The sequence below is a fragment of the Maylandia zebra genome, linkage group LG10, assembly GCF_041146795.1.
Source record: "Maylandia zebra isolate NMK-2024a linkage group LG10, Mzebra_GT3a, whole genome shotgun sequence".
NCBI classification, from domain to species: Eukaryota; Metazoa; Chordata; class Actinopteri; order Cichliformes; family Cichlidae; genus Maylandia; species Maylandia zebra.
In genome coordinates, this window is record NC_135176.1 from 10,583,665 (window position 1) to 10,602,759 (window position 19,095).

The window sequence follows — 19,095 nt, forward strand, 5'->3', positions numbered from 1 at the left end:
TACTGCCTTGCCCAGATTTTTCCCATCTCCACTCCTTGATCAGACCACAACATCCCCCCTCCAAGGTCACAGAGTGGGGATGATCTGCTCCCATTTCCTACCACTGCAATGACTCAGATGAGATTGCTGTATCACTGTCAGCAGCAGCTCTTAGGCTTGGCATCTCTTGTCTGTCGCGGTTGGACCTTGGGCACCTGCGTCAGTGCTCAATCCGCCGGAGTAAGTGGGCCCACTCACTGCTGCCTCTCGCCTGGGAGGTTGCTGTGCAATAACTGCACAAGAGGGGCGGTGGGGGGCGGTGTGTGTTTTGGGGGGCTGGGGGGGAGAGCCCCCTTCCAGCTGTCGGGAACATCAGTGACGAGCTGATCAGTTAACAGTGAGCCCTCCCGCAAACATCCACGCGGGATTTGATCAGCGCGACAGATCACCCCTCCTAAACCAGCCCCCGGGTTCAAGGTTTGCCCCTCCCGCCCAGCGCCAATCTGAGATGGGCAGAAGGAGGGGGCGGGAAGGTTAGTTTGAAGAGGGCAGAGCTCTGCGAGAGGACGCCGCTTCCCCCCGTTATTTCACCGCTGGATTAAAAAAAAGAAAGAAAGAGAAAAATTATCCAAATCCAGTGGCCGGTAACAGTTGAGGGAGAAATCAGTCGGACCAAACGGCAGAACCTCATCAACTCCAAGGAAAGCCAGGAGTGAGAGAGAGAGAGAAGACACACACACACAACAGCAGGAACATCATCCTCATTGCTGCTGGTGAGACTGTTGTTATTTTTCTTATTATTAGTCATTACCTCTGCTGTGTCTTCTGTGATGCGATTTTTTTTCCTTCTTCTTCTTCTTGTTAAGATCTCGCACACGTCGCCGGCAGGATAATTGCCGGAGACGGTTGCAAATGGGCTCAGCGGCAATGTTTCATTCACATGCAACAACTGCTGTTTGTGTAGCTACCGCAGTATAATTGATGGTTTAACAGGTCTCCCCTCGCATGCTGAAGTGGAAAAGATGCACGGTGAGGGGGATGCGCGGCTTGCATGCGACTAGCTCTGGCTCTGCTCAACCGCGACGATTTCGCCCGCGAATTAAAGTAGTAAGCAACAAATGTGAGGGGGTTGTTTTTGTGGAGATACACCTGTCACAGGGGTGGTTGAATTTTATTTATTTGTTTGTTTATTTAAAAGCTTAGGTCGACTTCTAAGGACAGTCAAAATAGCAGCACAATGCGACACTACTGCTTGAGCGGCTGTTACTTTCCCTTAATGGGCAATTAGCGGTGAAGACGCGCGAGACGTTTCTGGTAATGATTAAAAAAAAGAAGGGGGAAAAAAAGCCGCACCTGCACAGGAACTCCGGGCTCGTGCTTTGACCCCGCGTGCTGGGAATCGTGTTCGGAACGAGCTACCGCAACCTGTGACAAGACTGTTGAGCACAGGCTAACTTAACCTTGGATTAAAAACCGTCTTCCATTAAAGCGAAGGGTCTCAACTCCACCGCCAGTGAAATAAACACCACTGCGGTTTGTCTTTTATTAATATCAGTATTTTTTTTTCTTTAATTCACCGGGACTGACAAGTTTACCAAAAAAAAAAGCAGATTAAGAGATGACGACAGTGGAAAAACAGTTCCATGTGCATGCGCGTTTTTTATTTCTTATTTAAACGATTTTCTTGCTCTTAATCATTTAAATTCGGCGTAGTTGTGTGCTTTTGCCGTAGCGCAACACGAGAGGGAACACGACTATCTCTTTCGTCATCCTCTCTGTCAGTTAGCCACGCGTGGTGTAGCTTATGGAGTGTCAGCTGAGCGATGTCCAGCTGGAATGATGCAAATGTAATAATGACATGAGCTTCCCAAGTGCACAAGTAAATCCAGCAATCCCAACCCCTCTTTAAAATCATGTGAAATTGGGTCAACACACACAAACAAGACACAATTAGAGAATTTGCATCTCCTGTTTGTTTGCTGCCTGAGACAAGGGTGACAACAAATGGTATCCATGCTGTCAGAGTGCTGAATGGAGTCCCTGACAGGGTAGTCCTTTGGTTCTGATCTTTTCCTTTTTTGTAATAGACAGTGTGGCACCTTTTCAGACATTTGCTCCTGCATGTCTTTTTTTTTTTAGTGTCATGGTGAAAAGGTTAACAAGCAGGCTCCATATGCAGACACACGTCAGGAAGAGCTGTGGTACACCTGCATGAATCCTTGCATTCATCTTTTCCACGCTTGAATCCAGCCTGTGTCAGAGGCCAGGAGCTGGTTTTAATTGCCAGACCTGGGAGGCGTCGCTCAAGCACAGCACTGAATGGTGCTCATCCTTTCCCTCCCTCACCCTGATGTTGCCACGTTTTTTCAGGCGTTTGCTCCTCTGCAACATCATGCATGAATGTTTTTTTTCTTCCTACCACACCTCATGTTTTGATGTGATGCACAGTCATCCGGCTCTCAGTCTTGCAAGCTACAGGGCTCGTAATGCGATGACGCCCGTGAGTGTGACCACAAGTAAATTACTTTTCTCAGCCAGTTTCTTCATCTGTTGAGACATACGGAGACAGAGTCTCCGCACACACACAGAACCCTTTTCGCAGTGCATGGGTGTGTGGTGAAAAAGGAAGTAAACTCAGATTTATTGTCCAGCAGGGAATGTGTCAGCCAGAGCAGATTTTGTTTGAAGGAGAAGGTGCTGTCTCATCCGAGAGCTACAGATGGATGTGCCGTGCTTGTGTGAGACTTGTGTGAACCCGTCGCATCTGAAGTGATTAGAGAATCTATTTTGTAATTGCTATTGTTGGGATTCAGCGTGCAGATGCAGGCAAATAAAAGACAGAGGCAGACTGTTGCAGGGATTTGCATTATTGTTACTCAAGGCACCGTAAGACGTGATGCAGTAAAAATGCAAAGTATCTTGAGTCTTGAGTGATTAGAAAATAAATGGGGGTAATGGCTCCCAGGGAAAAGTAGTATAAGTGTTTATATTTATATATATGTATATACATATATATACATATATAATTGTGAGTTTGTATTTTGTGAGCAGAAAGAAAATAATTCCTGCATAAATAATGGCGTTACCCTCCACTTCACTGAATTTCCGTACAAGTTAGTCTTGTTTTTGAGATGGCAGTGTGTTCTGAGGTTCCACCACACAGGTCAAGTGGGCACAGGAGTCAGGCATGATGCAACGCTCAGAGGATGATAATGAAAACAGCTGACAAGAGGTAATCATCAGAGCCATCCACATACACCGAAACCTCGACCAGGACAGTGTCAGTCACGACCAATAAGCTCTGAGGGGAAATTTTACAGCTTGGCTCCACAGAGTGACAGTGATGATGAGAGGTGGAGCAAAGCAGGACCATGGGAAGGCAGAGCAGGGTTAGCACACAGATTCTGGATGCTCTCCTCATCCCGGAAAAGCCTAATGTTGTTGTTTTGGATGAAGTCAAGAAATGCAGTATGTTGAAGCTGCTGACTTCTTTTGTCTTAACTTTTTTTTTTCTTTGTCTGCATACTTGGAGCTTCCAAGAATTGCACTTGCCTTAGTCTTTTTCCCTTAATGTGAGATCCAATCATTTCCCCATTTCTGTGCACGAGAGACGATTAATCACAGAAGCTCCGTTCACACAGGAATAACGTTACCACCAGACGCCCGCTGATTTATGCTAATTCCCATGATTGTCACTGATTTTCACCCTGCGAGCAGTTGCTCCTTTAAATGTAGTTTATGTTAAAGCCTCCGCCAGTGCGGTGACTTTTATTACTGTATTTTTGGCTGAGACAGAACAGTCCTGACGAGGATGATCATGTGTGGAACGCAAATCCCAGTCATTTATTTAGGAAGTAGAGAACCGCCTGCCAAGGCTGCATAAAGCATTTTCAACAAGTGCATTATGAGCAGAGCAAATTATCATCTGCTGTTTGATAAAAGACTGCAGGAGCCCGAACTGTAGTTGCGCAACGCGCCAACAACAATTCCAACCTTTCTTGTTAGATCATCAGAAGTCAGACTTGATGTTTTATTTTTTGGATGATTTCTTTTTCTTTCAATTGAGCCGTTTTTCATAAAGGCTAAGATAACCTTTAGACGAACATTCAGCATGTTGCAGGATTCGGTACACTTCTATCTTTAATGAATTCATTATTTTTTTCAGTGTTTTCAGCTGAATGGATTTGTACTGGTGGGGTGGGGTGGTGGATATAGATGTACACACAACAAATCAATATAATCAGCTGCCTCTCCAGTGAGTCTCTTATCTTGCGGATGGACTCCACCTCCACCATGTTGGACTGCAGCTGGTGATGATATTCGCCACAGTTCACCCATCTGCTGCAGGTTGGCCTTAAAGTGGCTCTCCAACTATGAGTGGAGGATCGCTATCACCAGCTGCAGTCAAAGATGCTGAAGTTGGAGTATGTTTCTCTGAGGAAATATTCGAATGATATCAGGACAGCTGCAACATCAACCCGGCCAACAAGACAGAGAAAATACTAAAAACACAAAACATTCAAATGAGTGATCTTTAATTTATCTGAGCAGTGTACCCAAATGAAGTCTGTGTCAGGCACACGGTTACTGTTAAATGAAACGTTCTTCAGCTTTGGAGTCTCTATATAATCTGTATGCTGTAATCCCTGAAATAAAATTGTCATTTAGGGACTTGAATGCATAAGAAGCTGAAGGTTGTATAACATATAGCGTCACCTTGCTCTGACTTATTTTCACCCACTCTTCAAAACCCCACGCGTCTTTCACACTGTCAATGACCCTTAAGATTGACAGTCAAATCTTTCAAATGTCAGAATCTTCTAAGAGCCTAAAGCTTCATATTGGGACCGCCTGTTCCTGAGAGGCAGACTGTCTTTGCAGGTCCTGAGATACTCATAAAATGTCAGCGATTGTTATAGACATTCAGGATCTGAAATGGTGTTTAAAGAAGGATACTTTCTTTCTTTATAACTTTAAAAATGCGTGTGTCCGCTAAGAAATTACCTAAGTCATGCATTTATTTCATCATCTATCAGTGGAAGGGATTTAAAGTATTAAATCGGGGCTTTTGATCGAGGCTGGCAGTCGACTAAAAGGTATTTTTGGCTTTTTAAAGCAAAGACATTGAGTAGCCTGATTTTTGGTTATGATCCAGATAAGCTGAGAAACATTGCTTAAAGGTTATTGGCAAAGACGGCAAGTGTACTTTTCATGAATCAAGGTGCTTGGTAAAAAATGCAGTGAAGTGTAATGTGTGCAGAGGGAGTGGAGGCACACGGGCAAAGATTTACATGACTACATAAATTTCTTGCACACTAGTTTTTGTCTCCTGTCGTGCATGTATGGAATTTAAACCACACACTTAGAGACACAGAAATAATTCAGCCCCAGTCATCTCTGCCACAGGTCTGCCTTGATTGCAATTATAAGTGTGATGCTTCAGGTACCGCTTTTGTCACACACGCTTCCATGAAGCTACACCATCAATGCAGCTGTTGCCCTGGTAACATAGTGTTTTCGGCTGAAGATAGTGGGGATTATTGGGAACCAAAGGTCCTGAGGGGTGAGAGAGAGATGCTTTAATTGTCTCTTCTTTCTTTCTTTCTTTCTTTCTTTCTTTCTTTCTTTCTTTCTTTCTTTTAAGTATTATATTTAAGTATTTGACTATTTTTTTATTGTATCAAGTGGGACTGTGTGTGGAACATCAAGATACAAGAGATCAATGTGAGGGGCATGCATGTTTGTTCATTATTATGTAACATCCTGGTGTTTGCTGCTGTAATTCTACTGGCAGTTCTTTTATGCATATTTTTGACTGAGCTGTTAAATAAAAAATAAAAAATAAAAGCAGAATAATCAAACACACAAGAGCAAGGGCAAAATCTGACTGTGCCCTTTCATCTAGATGGTGCCTGTTGAGTTTGGGCTTTGAACCAATTTAAATGGCTTCATATTATCTACCAAAAATGTGTACGTGCAAATGACCCACAGACGTTTTATCTAACCCTTCGCTGACTCGAGGCTTGGCACTGCCCTTAAGATAACACTTACTGTAGGCCTCAGCTGGAATATTGAATAGCATGGAAAACAGTAGTATTTTATCCTCTCACTTAATTCTTTTGCTTGTGTTTAGTGTGGTAGTAAAATACCTTCGAGTTGCAGAACAAGCAGTTTTAAGATGACATCTTGGGCTTTAAGATACAGCGTGCTTCATTCAGGTGTCACTAAAATTTGATTTATCAAGAATATATAGCCCGACTGATATAAGATTTTTAAAAGTTATACCGATATTTGGTCCTTTAAAAAATCAGATATATCAACTAATACTTAAATAATGCAGTAATGTGTAAGTAATCCAATGACTAGTGTAACAAATGACTTTTTCTGCTGAGTAATTAAGTAATTTATTGCATTAAATGTGGAGTAATATGTAAAACATTATTTAGGTAGCGACTAATCAAAACTCATAACAAAGTTGAAGAGTAAATCTTTACTTATCATCCATTTTCAAAAGTTTTCATGACGTTTTCACACAGCCATCTCACTGTCCAATACACATTATTCTTTTCTGTAGCCTGTCTCTGCCTGTCTCTGTAGCTTGTTTTGGTGTGTGTTGCCCTATTGAGGAGACAGTGGCTGTAAGGATCTTTCTTGACTATAATGGAACTGGGTGCCATGTTTTTGTGGTGTTCGTAAGTTTTTAAAAAAGAAGCAACAACTGCAGTAATATCTGTTTTTTAGAAATTATGATCAAGGTTCTCAAAAAGTCCACAAACCTTTCCATGGGTGGTTTCATGTGAGAACTATTTTATTTAAATGGAGCTACATCTGGCAGTCAAGCAGAGCTTACACTTAGCTAACATTAAAGCTCAGTCAAAGGAGACACACTCATCATTTACATCCTGTCAGAGTAGTCGAAGCATGAGCATCTTGTCATTGGTTGATGATTGCTTTCTTCTCCAGAGCAATATTGTTTGCAAAAGTGTTGTAGTTCAGTAGTTTATACATGAAAGTACTCACTGCAACTTTGTGGTCTTTTGAGAAACTAGGTCAAGATTTCTAGAAAGAGACGTTGTTGCTGAGTTTTTAAAAATTTAACTTTTTGGTGCTTTGAGCTCCCCAAGCAACTGCCATCACATCCCATTATATCTGTACAACAGATAGACCCAAAACTGGGCAAATTGCAGCGAAACAATCTCGATGGATAAATGGCGCTAAAGGCGAGGGGAAAATATGTAAATCATTTTGGTACCGTGAACTGTCCCTTAAAGACATAGTCTATGCAAAGTACTGTAAAGATTTCTATGTGATTCAAAGCATATTTGCATGCAGACAGTTTGTCTTTTTGCTCTCTGAGACCATAGTGTTTATTGTTTTTTATCACAAGCTGCCAGATGATTGTGTCTGGTTTTATTTAATGTGTGTAGCTTTTGGCCACCTTCATGTCATCTCAACCCACACTGTATTACACCAGGTACCGCACAGTAAAAATGTATTCTTCACAGATTATTTTACATCACTGTTGCATTGCTGTGCGCAAACATAGAGTAGGTGTCATTATAGCTGCTGAAACATATCTTTAAGATGCAAAAGGGGATTTTACAGTTTATATTACAACATAAAGTGTTCCTGTCAACAACTGTGACTATGAGATTTCTCGCCATTCGCCACAGGAAATTTGTTAGTCTAGGTTATAATGCCTGACAAACATAAATGCCTTAAACAAAGGGAGTCATTTAGGGATAAGAAATGCGACATCCTGAGAGCCGTCAAAGCAGCAGGGATGCAAGAAGAATAAATATCAAAGATGATTTTTTTTTTTTTAAGAAAAAAGCTTTAATTGTGACACGATCTTGCTGGAAAGTGGCTCATAAGTTTTCGGAGCTCTGACAACAACAGCATGGTCACCTTTAGTCTTTAACCTTGACAGAAAAACTGTCAGGTTGCTCCTGTCTGAGGATTTCAGGCTGCACACCGAGCCATAAGGCAGCTTAAGTTCAGAGACAAGCCAGGGCTAGGTCATTCAAAGACTACTAAACATTAGGAGCTCTAAAAAAAAATCAATGCTAAAACAGGCGTCCAGTGAGATGGTAAAACAGAGGGGATGCTCCTGTCCTTTCACTTTAGTGAAAAGCTTTCAAGCAGCTTAGACAAAGCAGGCGCTGCAATATTAAAGCAGTCATTGTGAGCACTTAAAATGCTATCTAGATATTTGAAAGATCATTTTACTGTGTTTTTTATTGCAGCTATAAATATTCAAAACTTACTGAGAGGCAACAAAAAAGCAAGCATGGATTTTCTAAAATGTTATGGCTTCACAAACACTTTTATCAAGAGACAGTGCCACTTTATTAGATTTTGTATTTGCCCATGAAAGTGCATTGTAGACACAATATACATCAAAAACAAAATCTTTTATATCTCAGGTTTTCGCTGTTTGGTTGCAGCCTGCCACAAGCTTTTATTGATGTGATAGTGCATCTTGCATAAAAAATATATACTACACTAAAAACACTTTTATGAAACCTTTATACAAGAGCCAAAGGAGAGACCTGTGAAGGGTTATTCACTGTGAAACTAGGGCTATACAAACAGCAATCCCAGCTGTCAGCAGTGTCAGTTTGTCCTCTAAGAGTGATGGGAGGGTAGTGATATTTATATAAAACAAAGCCTTTAACACATGATGTGCACAAATGTGAGTAGCAAACCCAACTGTGGAAAAGATGATGAAAAGATGATGTTTTTCTGTAATCAGCAAGAATACCACTGTAATGTCCCTGAGCTGTGGAGTCAGACCTTGGCTTTGCCTCGACACATATCCATGAAAACCGCAGACAGGCAAGGTGACAACTTTGCTGGATTGAGACGCCCACCTTGAATAGGCCTGACTTCTTGCCAAGAATGTGAACACAGTTCCCTGGGAGGACAGAATGACTTGCTGTGGTGATTCTGTCCTCCTGTAAAACCTGTCGTGAGTGACCCCCAGATAACGTGGTCATTTCTGCTACGTGTTTAAAATAGGAAGAGCTGGCAGTCCTGCAAAGATGCAGTACATTTTCTGTCAGTGGAATTATATAGCTCAATGATTCTGTTGTCTTAACTGGGTGGCACAGTGGTGGAGAGGACACTGTTGCCTCATCCCTAGAGGGTTCCTGGTTCAAACCCCACCAGGCTGAGTTTTCTCCTGTTCTCCTTGTGCCTGCAAAGGTTTCTTCCAGGTACAGCTTCCTCTCAAGATATTGTCTAAGCAAATTGGGGCTGTTGATGCATATTCACAGTTTAGCGTCACGTCAGTTAAACTTGTGGGATAGAGTTGGCAGAGGGGTTTGTTAATCAGTTTCAGCTACTTTGGTGTTAATGAAATTAAAAACATGTCCACTAGAGGGGCAACAATGAAATAATCACAAAACAGAAATAGTTTTAAAGGTGGAGGCCATTGACATTTTTTCCCTCCACATCTTTTTTGACTGTTCAGACTGTTCTAGTTTTGCACTTGGCTAGGGTCAGTGTAACTACCGGTGGCATAAGGTGATGCCTGGACCGTACAGAGGCTCTACAGGTAGTCTGGCACAATACATGCCATCGCCAGAAGGTTTGGTGTGGCTCCCAGCGAAGTCTCAAGAACATGGAAGCGATTCCAGGAGACAGACAGTTACTCTAGCAGAGCTGGACAGAAGGACCTTAACCCATCAGCAGGACTGGAATCTGCTCCTTTGTACAAAAAGGAACAGGATGAGCACTGTCAGAGCCCTACGCAACAATGTCCAGCAGACCATTGATGTAAATGTGTCTAACAAAAAAAAAACCACAAACATGGTGACTTGAGGGCACAACATCCTCCATTGGTTTCTGTGCTCTCTGCCCAGCATCCTGACGCTCAATTAGCATTCGGCCAGAAAATACAAGAACTGACAGGCCCACCATTGGTGCCCTGTTCTTTTCACAGATAAATGCAGGTTCACCCTGAGCACATGTGACAGACAAAAAAGGGTCCAGAGAGGACGTGGTAACATGACCGGTTTGATGGTGGGACAGTGGTAGTGTGGGAAGGTATATCCATGAAGGGACACAGACCTCTATAGGCTGGGCCACAGCCCTGTGACTGCCATTACATTTTGGGATGTAATCTTGGATCCACTGTCAGTCCCTACACATCCTACCTGGTGCTCTGGGTCCCGGGGTCCTCCTGGTACACGACAGTGCCTGTCCTCTTATGGTGAGTGCAAACAGTTCCTGGAATGGATACCATTGACTAGCCACCAGGCTCACCTGTCCTCAATCCAATAGAACACCTCTGACACATTATATTTTATTGCCATGAAGTTCTATGAATCACATACTCCAGTGAGCCAAAAGCATCCATATCTAATGTGCTGTTGACCTTTCACATGCTTCCATGTGAAAGGTCAACACGCTGCCTAAGTCTGGACTGAAAAGAGCTCTAAAGGTGCACTGTGTTATCTGGCCTCACCGGTTCTCTCTACCCACAGCTTGCTGTATATTGTAGATTTTAATGCAGAATGTTTATGTTTTTTTAATCTGCATTTTCAAATTTCAGACCTTTTGAGCTATCCTCTTCATAGTTATTAACTGACTATAGTTTCATAATTATTATTGAAACAAAGGCTTCGTCTTTTATTCTATACATTTGTGTATTACACAAGTATTTGAATGACATGACATGCTTATTCAGATGTTAGTCAGGTTTATTACATTTTCAGTAGAAAAGAAATGAGGATGAAGTGAAATTGGAAGCTTGCGTATCATAAAAAAGAATGCCGTCTTTTTCTCTTAATATTGCCCGTTCCTGCCCTCATGAGCTCACTCCTATTTTTTTTTTTTTTTTATGTAGTTGACTTGAATTTTACCTGCAACACACACACACACAATAAACTGGAACGGCCCAGTGGTCTGTGTTTAGTGTTGTGTGACGAGTTACGGTCAGAGTTTTCAAGAAGTAAGTCTAAAAGTTTTCAATTATGGATGAGGAAAGCAGGAAAAAAGAGCAGGGGAGCTTTAGTGAATACAAACTCACTGGAAGCCATTGTTGGGAGTTTTGCTGGCCTTGAAGTCTATTCAGAGAGAGGGCACAAAAATAAATTGTATGTACTCAAGATGCACGTCAATTCAAATGCAGCTACTGAGCTATAATTTAAAAAATGCCAAGTAATCAATGCTTACAATTATTGTTTGCCACTTGACTAATTGATTGAATGTTTCTGTGCTTAGCTGGATTTTTCTATTGATGGGTAAATACCACTTTGCAGCAAATGTTTTTTAAGTACTTTTCATGATAAAAGGCTGCTTTTGTGAATTAGATTGCTCAGTGTTGAAAGCAAAAGACTAAAGCGGTGTGACCTTACACGGACTGACTGCAGTAAGCTGCAGTAACCAAATAATGCAGGCAGGAAGGAAGGAGCGGAAAATCACGCTCAATCACGATATCGTTTTTGTTGCGATGGGTTTTTTGAGTGTTATTAAGAATTACACGTAGAAGCTATATTTTATTTTGATGATGTTAGGTAATGTAGACAGAAATAGCGGTGTTTTATACTGTCATTTTCCATAATGCTGATAGTACGATTACTATGTATATCTCAGGTGCATTCTGTGAAGCAGATGAACTTTGAAACATTTACATCTTTGAACTGATAGACGAGTGAAAAGATTAGTCATTGTGAGCGGTGCCTCGGGAATTGGAAGCACTGACAGCTTTGCTGGGAACATTGGCTGCTGTTTATTTTAAGACCAGACTGTAACCTCACAAGTTTACTTTCTATCAGAAAGAAAGAAAAGAAGGCAACCATACAAGTCAGGAAATTACGACCATGGTGCTGTCCAAGATTTATGAAGCTGGTGAAAAACTTTGTTCTTTTTTTGTTTTAGTTAGTTGTGTACATTTTGGGGCCCTGAATAAAGCAAGAGTACAAGGAGTCTTCTTTCTGTATGAAAAAAAAATATATAAGCCTTTTTTAAAAACAGGTTAGCTGTTACTTCTGTTAAGATTAAAGTCCCAGTCAAAGATTATGAAGTGTAGTGATGTTATATGTGATAACTGAGCCCTGTGTAGATGTCCTTGGTGTGCATTAGATAAGTTCTTTTCCAGGACCATTAAAGCCAGTGTTCTTTATGAATTACTTGTATCTGTTATTTAAGTTACATGTTTCAAAGTCAGGATAACTATCTTCTAGTCAGTTGCCATAGCTACATTAACCTCTGGTTTTATCCTAAAACTAAATTCAAGTGATCTAGGCCACATGTAAATTAATGGATGCTTTCTACCTTTGTAACCACAATAATAGTCAACTGTGTGTGTCCAGACTGAAGGTGCTGGAGCCCAACAGTCCACCACTCCATTTGTGCTTGAAATAGTGTAGCTTGAACCATGTTCTACTGAGTCGCATTCACCACTGCTGCAGTCACACTTGTTGTTGTTGTTGTTGTTGTGTTCATCGCAGCCTCTGCCCAACCAGCAAACTCCACCAGAGTGATAACTTGCTGCTCCAGCAGTCAAAGCTGCCGTGATCACAAAATCACCCTCACCAGTTTGCCAGCTTGCGTGGCAGCAGCCTGCACTTACGCCTTCCACAGAAACTCAGTCGCACTTGCCACAGTTGGACTAATGCAGTGACAATCTCAAGCATCCAGATGCACCAAGATGATGTTTTTGGTGAGGTACAGTCAGGGTTGTGCTCACCCCTTGCTGCGTTCAGCATCATTCTCGCCAGAGACGTGCTTACCTCAGCCACAATTGGTCGTGCTCACTGGAGTGCTACTCAGCCTGAGCAGCTGGCGTTATACTCTACATGAGACCGAGCAGCCATAGTCGGAATCACACTTGCCAGAGGCACCCTCACAGCTGCCATCATTCACACTAAGTGGGATCCTACTGGCCACACAAAAAGCGCCAGTAAACAGCTCATCCACAGAGACTCACAGCAGGGCCCAAAGCAGATTGCAGCTCTGTTCAGATTCACACGCACCTCATCCAGCTGAAGAGAAAAACAGTTATTATCCAGTCCGGGGAAAGACAACATGGAGTGGTAGGGGACACTGGAAATGCTGCGAATAACTTGCTGTACATGCGTTTGTGCACTGTAGCAATGTCTCTGGATCAAAGTTGTCTTTCCATCCATCTGTGTGGTGTAATAAGAAGGCAATGAAACTCAGTGTGCAACTTTAGATTTGTGGGATCCACATTTGCAACGTAAGGCCTTTTTTTGATGCAGCGCATCTGCTCTTGAGATAAGATTTGCTATTTCTTGCAAGCCTGATGTACTCCATGGAAGAACACCATCAGTAATATCTCTCTGTGTCATATGGAGAAATGGGTGGCCAGCTCTTGCCTATGGCAGAGCCAGAGCCTACATAATGTATTCGGCTGACTGACGATAAGTCTAAATACGAATTGCCTATTTAAAATTCAGTCCGATGACGGTGCTTGTTAAATACATTACCATTTGAAATAATATTCTTCTTGCTCACTTGGGTAATCTGTATCAGATTAAGGTAATTATTCAGGTTTCAGTGGAAATTGTTGAGTTTTTAAGATTGCATATTTCTGCAAATACTCATCAAGGTAAAGCGTTGTGACTGATGTTTTATTCCTTTCTTATTTTATAATTAATTCTTTGCAAGATATTAATAGACTTTCTCTAATGTTAAAAATGCTCTTTTCAAATTGAAATTTAGGTCGATCTTAACTGGAACAACAGATCACATTCAATTTATTTCCGCAAATGAAACAACTGTCTCGCCTTTGAAACTATCCCCATTCACTCTGCTGCACATTTATATTGTGTATTGTTATATAATACATCCTTGAATCCTTACAGTATATCCTTGTTTAGGTAGGATACAAAAACAAGAACTCATATTTAACACAATTTAGCACTAAGTGGCAAAGACAAGCCTGTAGAGCTTCAAGGTGAACTGCTGCATGGATTTTTGATTTATGGTTCAAATTATTCTGTTGGGCCAGTATAGTGCGTGTACTGAACTCTCCTGCTCTTTGTATGGCTATTACCTGGGAGTGAAACCTTGCATTCCAATTACAGTTGGGCTATATAGCTGTCATTCATGTTAGTAATGACTATAGCTTCTACTTACTCTGAATCTTAACCCTGCCTGTGAGTACTTTCCCTTTCAGTATGATCGATGATACTCTTAAGTTACAAGACTTAGCTCTCAAAAATTATTTTAAAAAACAAAGAAGAGTGGGATTTAATTTGTAAACCTTGCTATGTATGTTCCAAATTGATCTTCTTTTCATTGCAGAAGTCAGTATTTACCTTGAGGTCTATCTCGATATTGGATTCACCACAACCATCTGTCTTTGGCATCTAAATTTGATGACTCAATATAATAATTCAGCTCTATTACGTCATAGCTTTAGCACAGTTTTTCGGACTTGATCCTGAGGACGGGGCATGTACGCTTTCAAAATTTTTGGCAACCAGTTCAATAGACATTTAGCTCCAAATCACAAATGCCAACCTAATGTTTGTGCTTTAGGATTTGTAAGTCATTAGAGTTCATCGTCCGTACAAAATTTGCTCTTTTGACTTGCTGCTGCTGTAGAGGAAATGTCAGAAGATGTGTAAAGTCAGCCTCGCTCCTCTGGGAACACAAATGCCTGTCCAGTATTTCACGTCAATCCATCGGACAGTTATTGAAATATTCTGGTCTGGTCCGGAGCAGCAAATTGTCTGACAAACTGACGCTGCCGCACCGAAAACCCTGCAGCTAGCAGTGAAGAATCCCTGACATGTTAATGCACGGACCGTCTTTCCTACAATAGTGATTCAAAGTGACATACAGAGCATTTGATTGATGGCAATGACATGGAAGACCCACTGGAGAATTAACAGCCCGAGTCGTGTTTTTGCACTCATGCACCTGAAAACATGGAAAGAACCACACAACTCTACGGACAAAATGAAGTTGGACAGATATTTGCGCTGTGCCCTGCTTCTTCAGACCCTGTTTAACTGATGACTTTGGGGGACTATCTGTCAGTCTTATGAATGGTCTTTTATGTTGAAATATTAATGCTGTTGCATTTTCCAGACTCACTTTATGTCCTAGAAAGCTTTGATGTAAGTCAGGGTGCACTAGGTTAATGGACCAACAAATAAATGATTCTGCAGTGGTAACAGACAACTTGTCAGTATTGCTGTCTAAAAGACCAGGTCACGTCCTCTTTTAAAACACCCAGTCGTATTAGGCTCATAAGTAGGCACCTTTCCTTACATAACTAGTCAACTTAATGCTGTCTGAATTTCATTTAGCCTTTGCAGGCTAGGGCCTCTCTCTAGTGAGTGCAAGCCTGTCCAAGACTCACTCTTGTTTCACTTTCCCTCTTCACCTTCTTTGTCTCCTTAGATAATGAGGTTCTTTTTCACAGGTACACCAGTTGTTCCACTAGCTGCTATTTAAGCTACCAAACAAAGCCTACAGAATAAAATAAAAGCACTTACCTCTTCGTGTTTGTGCGTCTTCATTTCCCCAGGTATGTAAAACAGGCTGGTGTAAAAGACTTAAAGCCAAGTCTAAATGCAGGCGATGTCATTATTTTATAGCCATTAGACTGGACAATCCACGTTTATTGTTATAATTAAAAATAAAGCAGAAAAGTTTCCTAGGTGGCACATTGTGACTCGTTTTAGGTGTCGGTGATAGTGACCGTATGATTTCTTTTAACCTTTTTGCGGCAACCAGGCCGTGGGTGCCGTTCAGCCCTTCACCAATTAGTAAAGCACACCTAGCTCGGCAAAATGAAATCCGCTGTGATATGACAGCAGATTAAAGTAATGGTTCATTAGTGTTTCAGAATGTATTGAAGTAGCACTTGGAAAAAGCATTTTGCATAGTGCCTGAAAACTTCAATATGGTATGGATGGTACAGCTCATTAACAAAACTAGACGATGTGAAAGTGTGAGAGGCTGAGCTGCTGTTGCTCCTGGCCTCATCTTAAAATTGTCTTGTTAGCTGTATACTTTATTGGATGTGAAAGATAAAAATTAACGGGATTGTGAGCTACTCTGTACAGAGTGATTCCTTGTTCATGATTTATTGTGTTCTGGCTTGCAGCCATTGCTCTTTTGGGAAGCGTATTCGATGGAGCTGTGACTTGGCATCTGACGGTGAACAACTGACTGTTCATAGCTGAGTAATGGATATTCTTTCCTCGAAAGCCTTTTACAGATAATTATTCTGAGTTCATAACATGACCATGAGATTAATCTGATTTCTTCGAATCTTTGATGACAGCTGTTAGCATGGTAATTTTTAATATGGGTTATGGAGAAGAAAAATGAACTTGGATTCATTGTGAAATTTCTTTCAGTGATGAAAGCCTTGAAAGCATCCCCTCCAGGTACCAAGTGTGTTGAGGCTGCTGTGAAATCCAACACTTTAGACGGTAATAAGGTGAGCGAGCGCTGTCTCAATGTATCTGTATCTACTTGTTTTTCGATTTCATTTTCCCCTGAATTTATTGGCAAAGGACCGCGATAAAAGGATTGGTTTGCTCCAACAATCAGACATCGGTGAGGTGCTTAAGAAAATGTATCAAGCGAGCAGCCAGCAGGTTAATCATATAACAATTACTGCCATCCAAACAAGTGGAGCATGCTGTGACATGAATAATGCAGGTTACCCCCACCCCAGGCCAGTTAGCAGGGTGCATCGTCACCTAAATCTGATTTCTCACGTGATAATTTAAATGCAAATGATTTATAGTAACGAAACTGGGTCCAGACTTTGAGCCTTATTGCTTATTTTTATTAGCCCAGAGTTGCCTCAGGGCAATTTATCTTCTACCGTATACGTTATCTTCCCCATTTCATTATATCTGAATTCACATGTCCTTTCTCTCTGGCGAGCCAGTACATGGCGTATCTATTGCACGCTTTGCCAGGCAACGCTCATTTGTATTCCCATAGCAATGTCACTGTTAACTGATTGGCTAAACATGTCTCACTGTGTTCAGCCTTAGTTCTGTGCAGCAGCATCAATATAGCTTCAGAGTAAGATGACGGCAAATCTATCAGTCCGGCTTTCACGTACATCTAAAGAGATATGTTCTTTTTTCTTACTGCACCGTCAATAATGGCTTCTGCAAGGATGTTTTAATTGAAGTAGAAGACGTACACAGTCTCAGATGTGGACTGCCACCATGATGAAATTGGTTTCTCCATTTTTGCGACTGGACCATTTTTTAAAATTTAGAAATATGTAAGGAAAAGAAAAGGCAGCATTTAAAATAAAGCATTTACACACAAAAAACAGATGATCAAAGTGTCTCCAGCCTAATAGAAATCTACCATTAGTGGGGGAACTCTGTAAACAGTCAATACTTTAAACTGTTCATCTTCTCAATCCTTTCCTTCTGGTGCCTACTTCTTCTGATTGTCAGCCAATTTGATTCGCCTCCTACTGGGCAAAGACTTTGTTCCAGCTGTAATCATAATCCATTGAGGAGATGCAGAACTTGTCACAGTCTGAACTGGGATATTAATTTTCCCTCCATGTGGGGACCTGCTTTGCTGGCCATGTAATGCTTTCAGCTTTGAAGGAATTTTGCCTACTTAAGCCGTGTGAAAATACTCCATTTGACATCTATTTTCTGCTAAGAATATATTTGTGCTAATGGTCAGAGAAAAAACATCTCTTATTTACAATGAGCAGCACATTTAAAGCTCGCGTGTTTTCGTTTCCAGTAGCATGCAAAAAATTTGTGGCTTTTATTAGGAACTATAAACGATCCAAATGTGGTACTTTCGATGTCTGTTAGTAGATCTAAAATTTGTGCCTCAGACAAAATCTTCTGTTTTTCATCTTGATAAATTAATGCTCAAGGAAATATTAGTTGACAATCAGTCTTCTAGTGATCAAAACATGTAGCATTTCATGCATTTTTGAAAGGACACCAGATGGAAATTTCATTTCTTTATGTGATCTAAAGTTATTTTTTCTCTTAAACAACCTCTGATCTTGGACAAACAGGGACTTGGTTTCGTTATCCCAAAAAGCTTTGTGAAGACTTTTTTCTATTTATTTTATGATGGTGTTAAAACTGCATTAGCAGAAAATTACTTGATTGCTTCTCAACAGCTGACAGCTGGGATAGGCCTCTCCGCAACCCTGAATCGGCTAAGTGGTTAAGAAGATGAATGGCTGGATGGATGACTGATTAACTTTTTCTGTCATTCATATTTTTCTATTATTCACACAAAGCATTTACATCCTCAACGATACCATAGAGGACAGAAATATTTTGCCTTTTGTAAAAAGTAAAAAACATAAACAGATTCTGGACAACATGGCGATAAATATATCTGTGATAGAGCAGACGTATCAGTGAGATTCTATCAAAGGTGCAGAATGGAAATGTCAAGACTCAAGGTCTTCATTCTGGATTGTTCAGGCTTTGAGCTGCACACAGTGTAACAAGGCCAGCGTTAACGCATGTGCACAGGTGGTCAGTGCTAGAAAAGGTAATGCTCTTCACCAGGAGTCCTTGATGAACTCTGACAGATTACACCTACGAGGCAGCCACCCTGTCTCCGGTTTAACATCTGCTTTCCAGTTTTTCAAGCTGTGGCGGCGCTGACTTGTGTGCAGAGCCGCACTAGTTTAGTTATAATTGTAAAAGTCGCACTGATTTACATGATTATTCTATTTATCTGATGAAATCTCTTCCTCCCAGCAGAGTAATGAATGTTATTGCAGGCAAAATTGCCCCATTACAGTATCCTTATAATCATGTTTGATTTCAGCATTTATTTTCTCAGCTCCACTCTTATAATAGGAATTACTTTTACAAATAATTGATAGCGACTGGAAAATATTGTGAATAATGGGATGCTCTCTATGACATATTAGCTTTGTTCGCTTTGCTGGGTTAGAGTGGGAATGCATTTTGTTGAGCTCTGTTGGAATCAAATTCCAGCCATTTCTTTATTGTATGCTTTGCAGATTTAATAAATGGATCTCAAATACAGTCGACTCAGCAGTATTTATAGAGAAGCTGTGCTCCATGTGTGCAAATGTGCTCAACTGGGTAAGCTTTATGCTGCAGATCTTTCCCATTTGTAGCTTGACAGGTGAGA

General features: G+C 41.1%; 1 protein-coding gene across 2 annotated transcripts in view; it reads left to right on the plus strand.

Annotated features, from left to right (window-relative positions):
• Positions 1-276: 276 nt before the first annotated feature.
• Positions 277-19,095, plus strand: part of gabra3 (gamma-aminobutyric acid type A receptor subunit alpha3) — a 119,874-nt gene continuing 101,055 nt past the window's right edge. Inside the window, exon 1 of one of the 2 annotated variants that reach the window (XM_076889017.1) lies at positions 277-752. The gene's annotated coding sequence lies outside the window, so the exon portion shown is untranslated. The remainder of the gene's footprint in view (positions 753-19,095) is intronic. The other variant, XM_076889018.1, reaches the window with a different exon arrangement.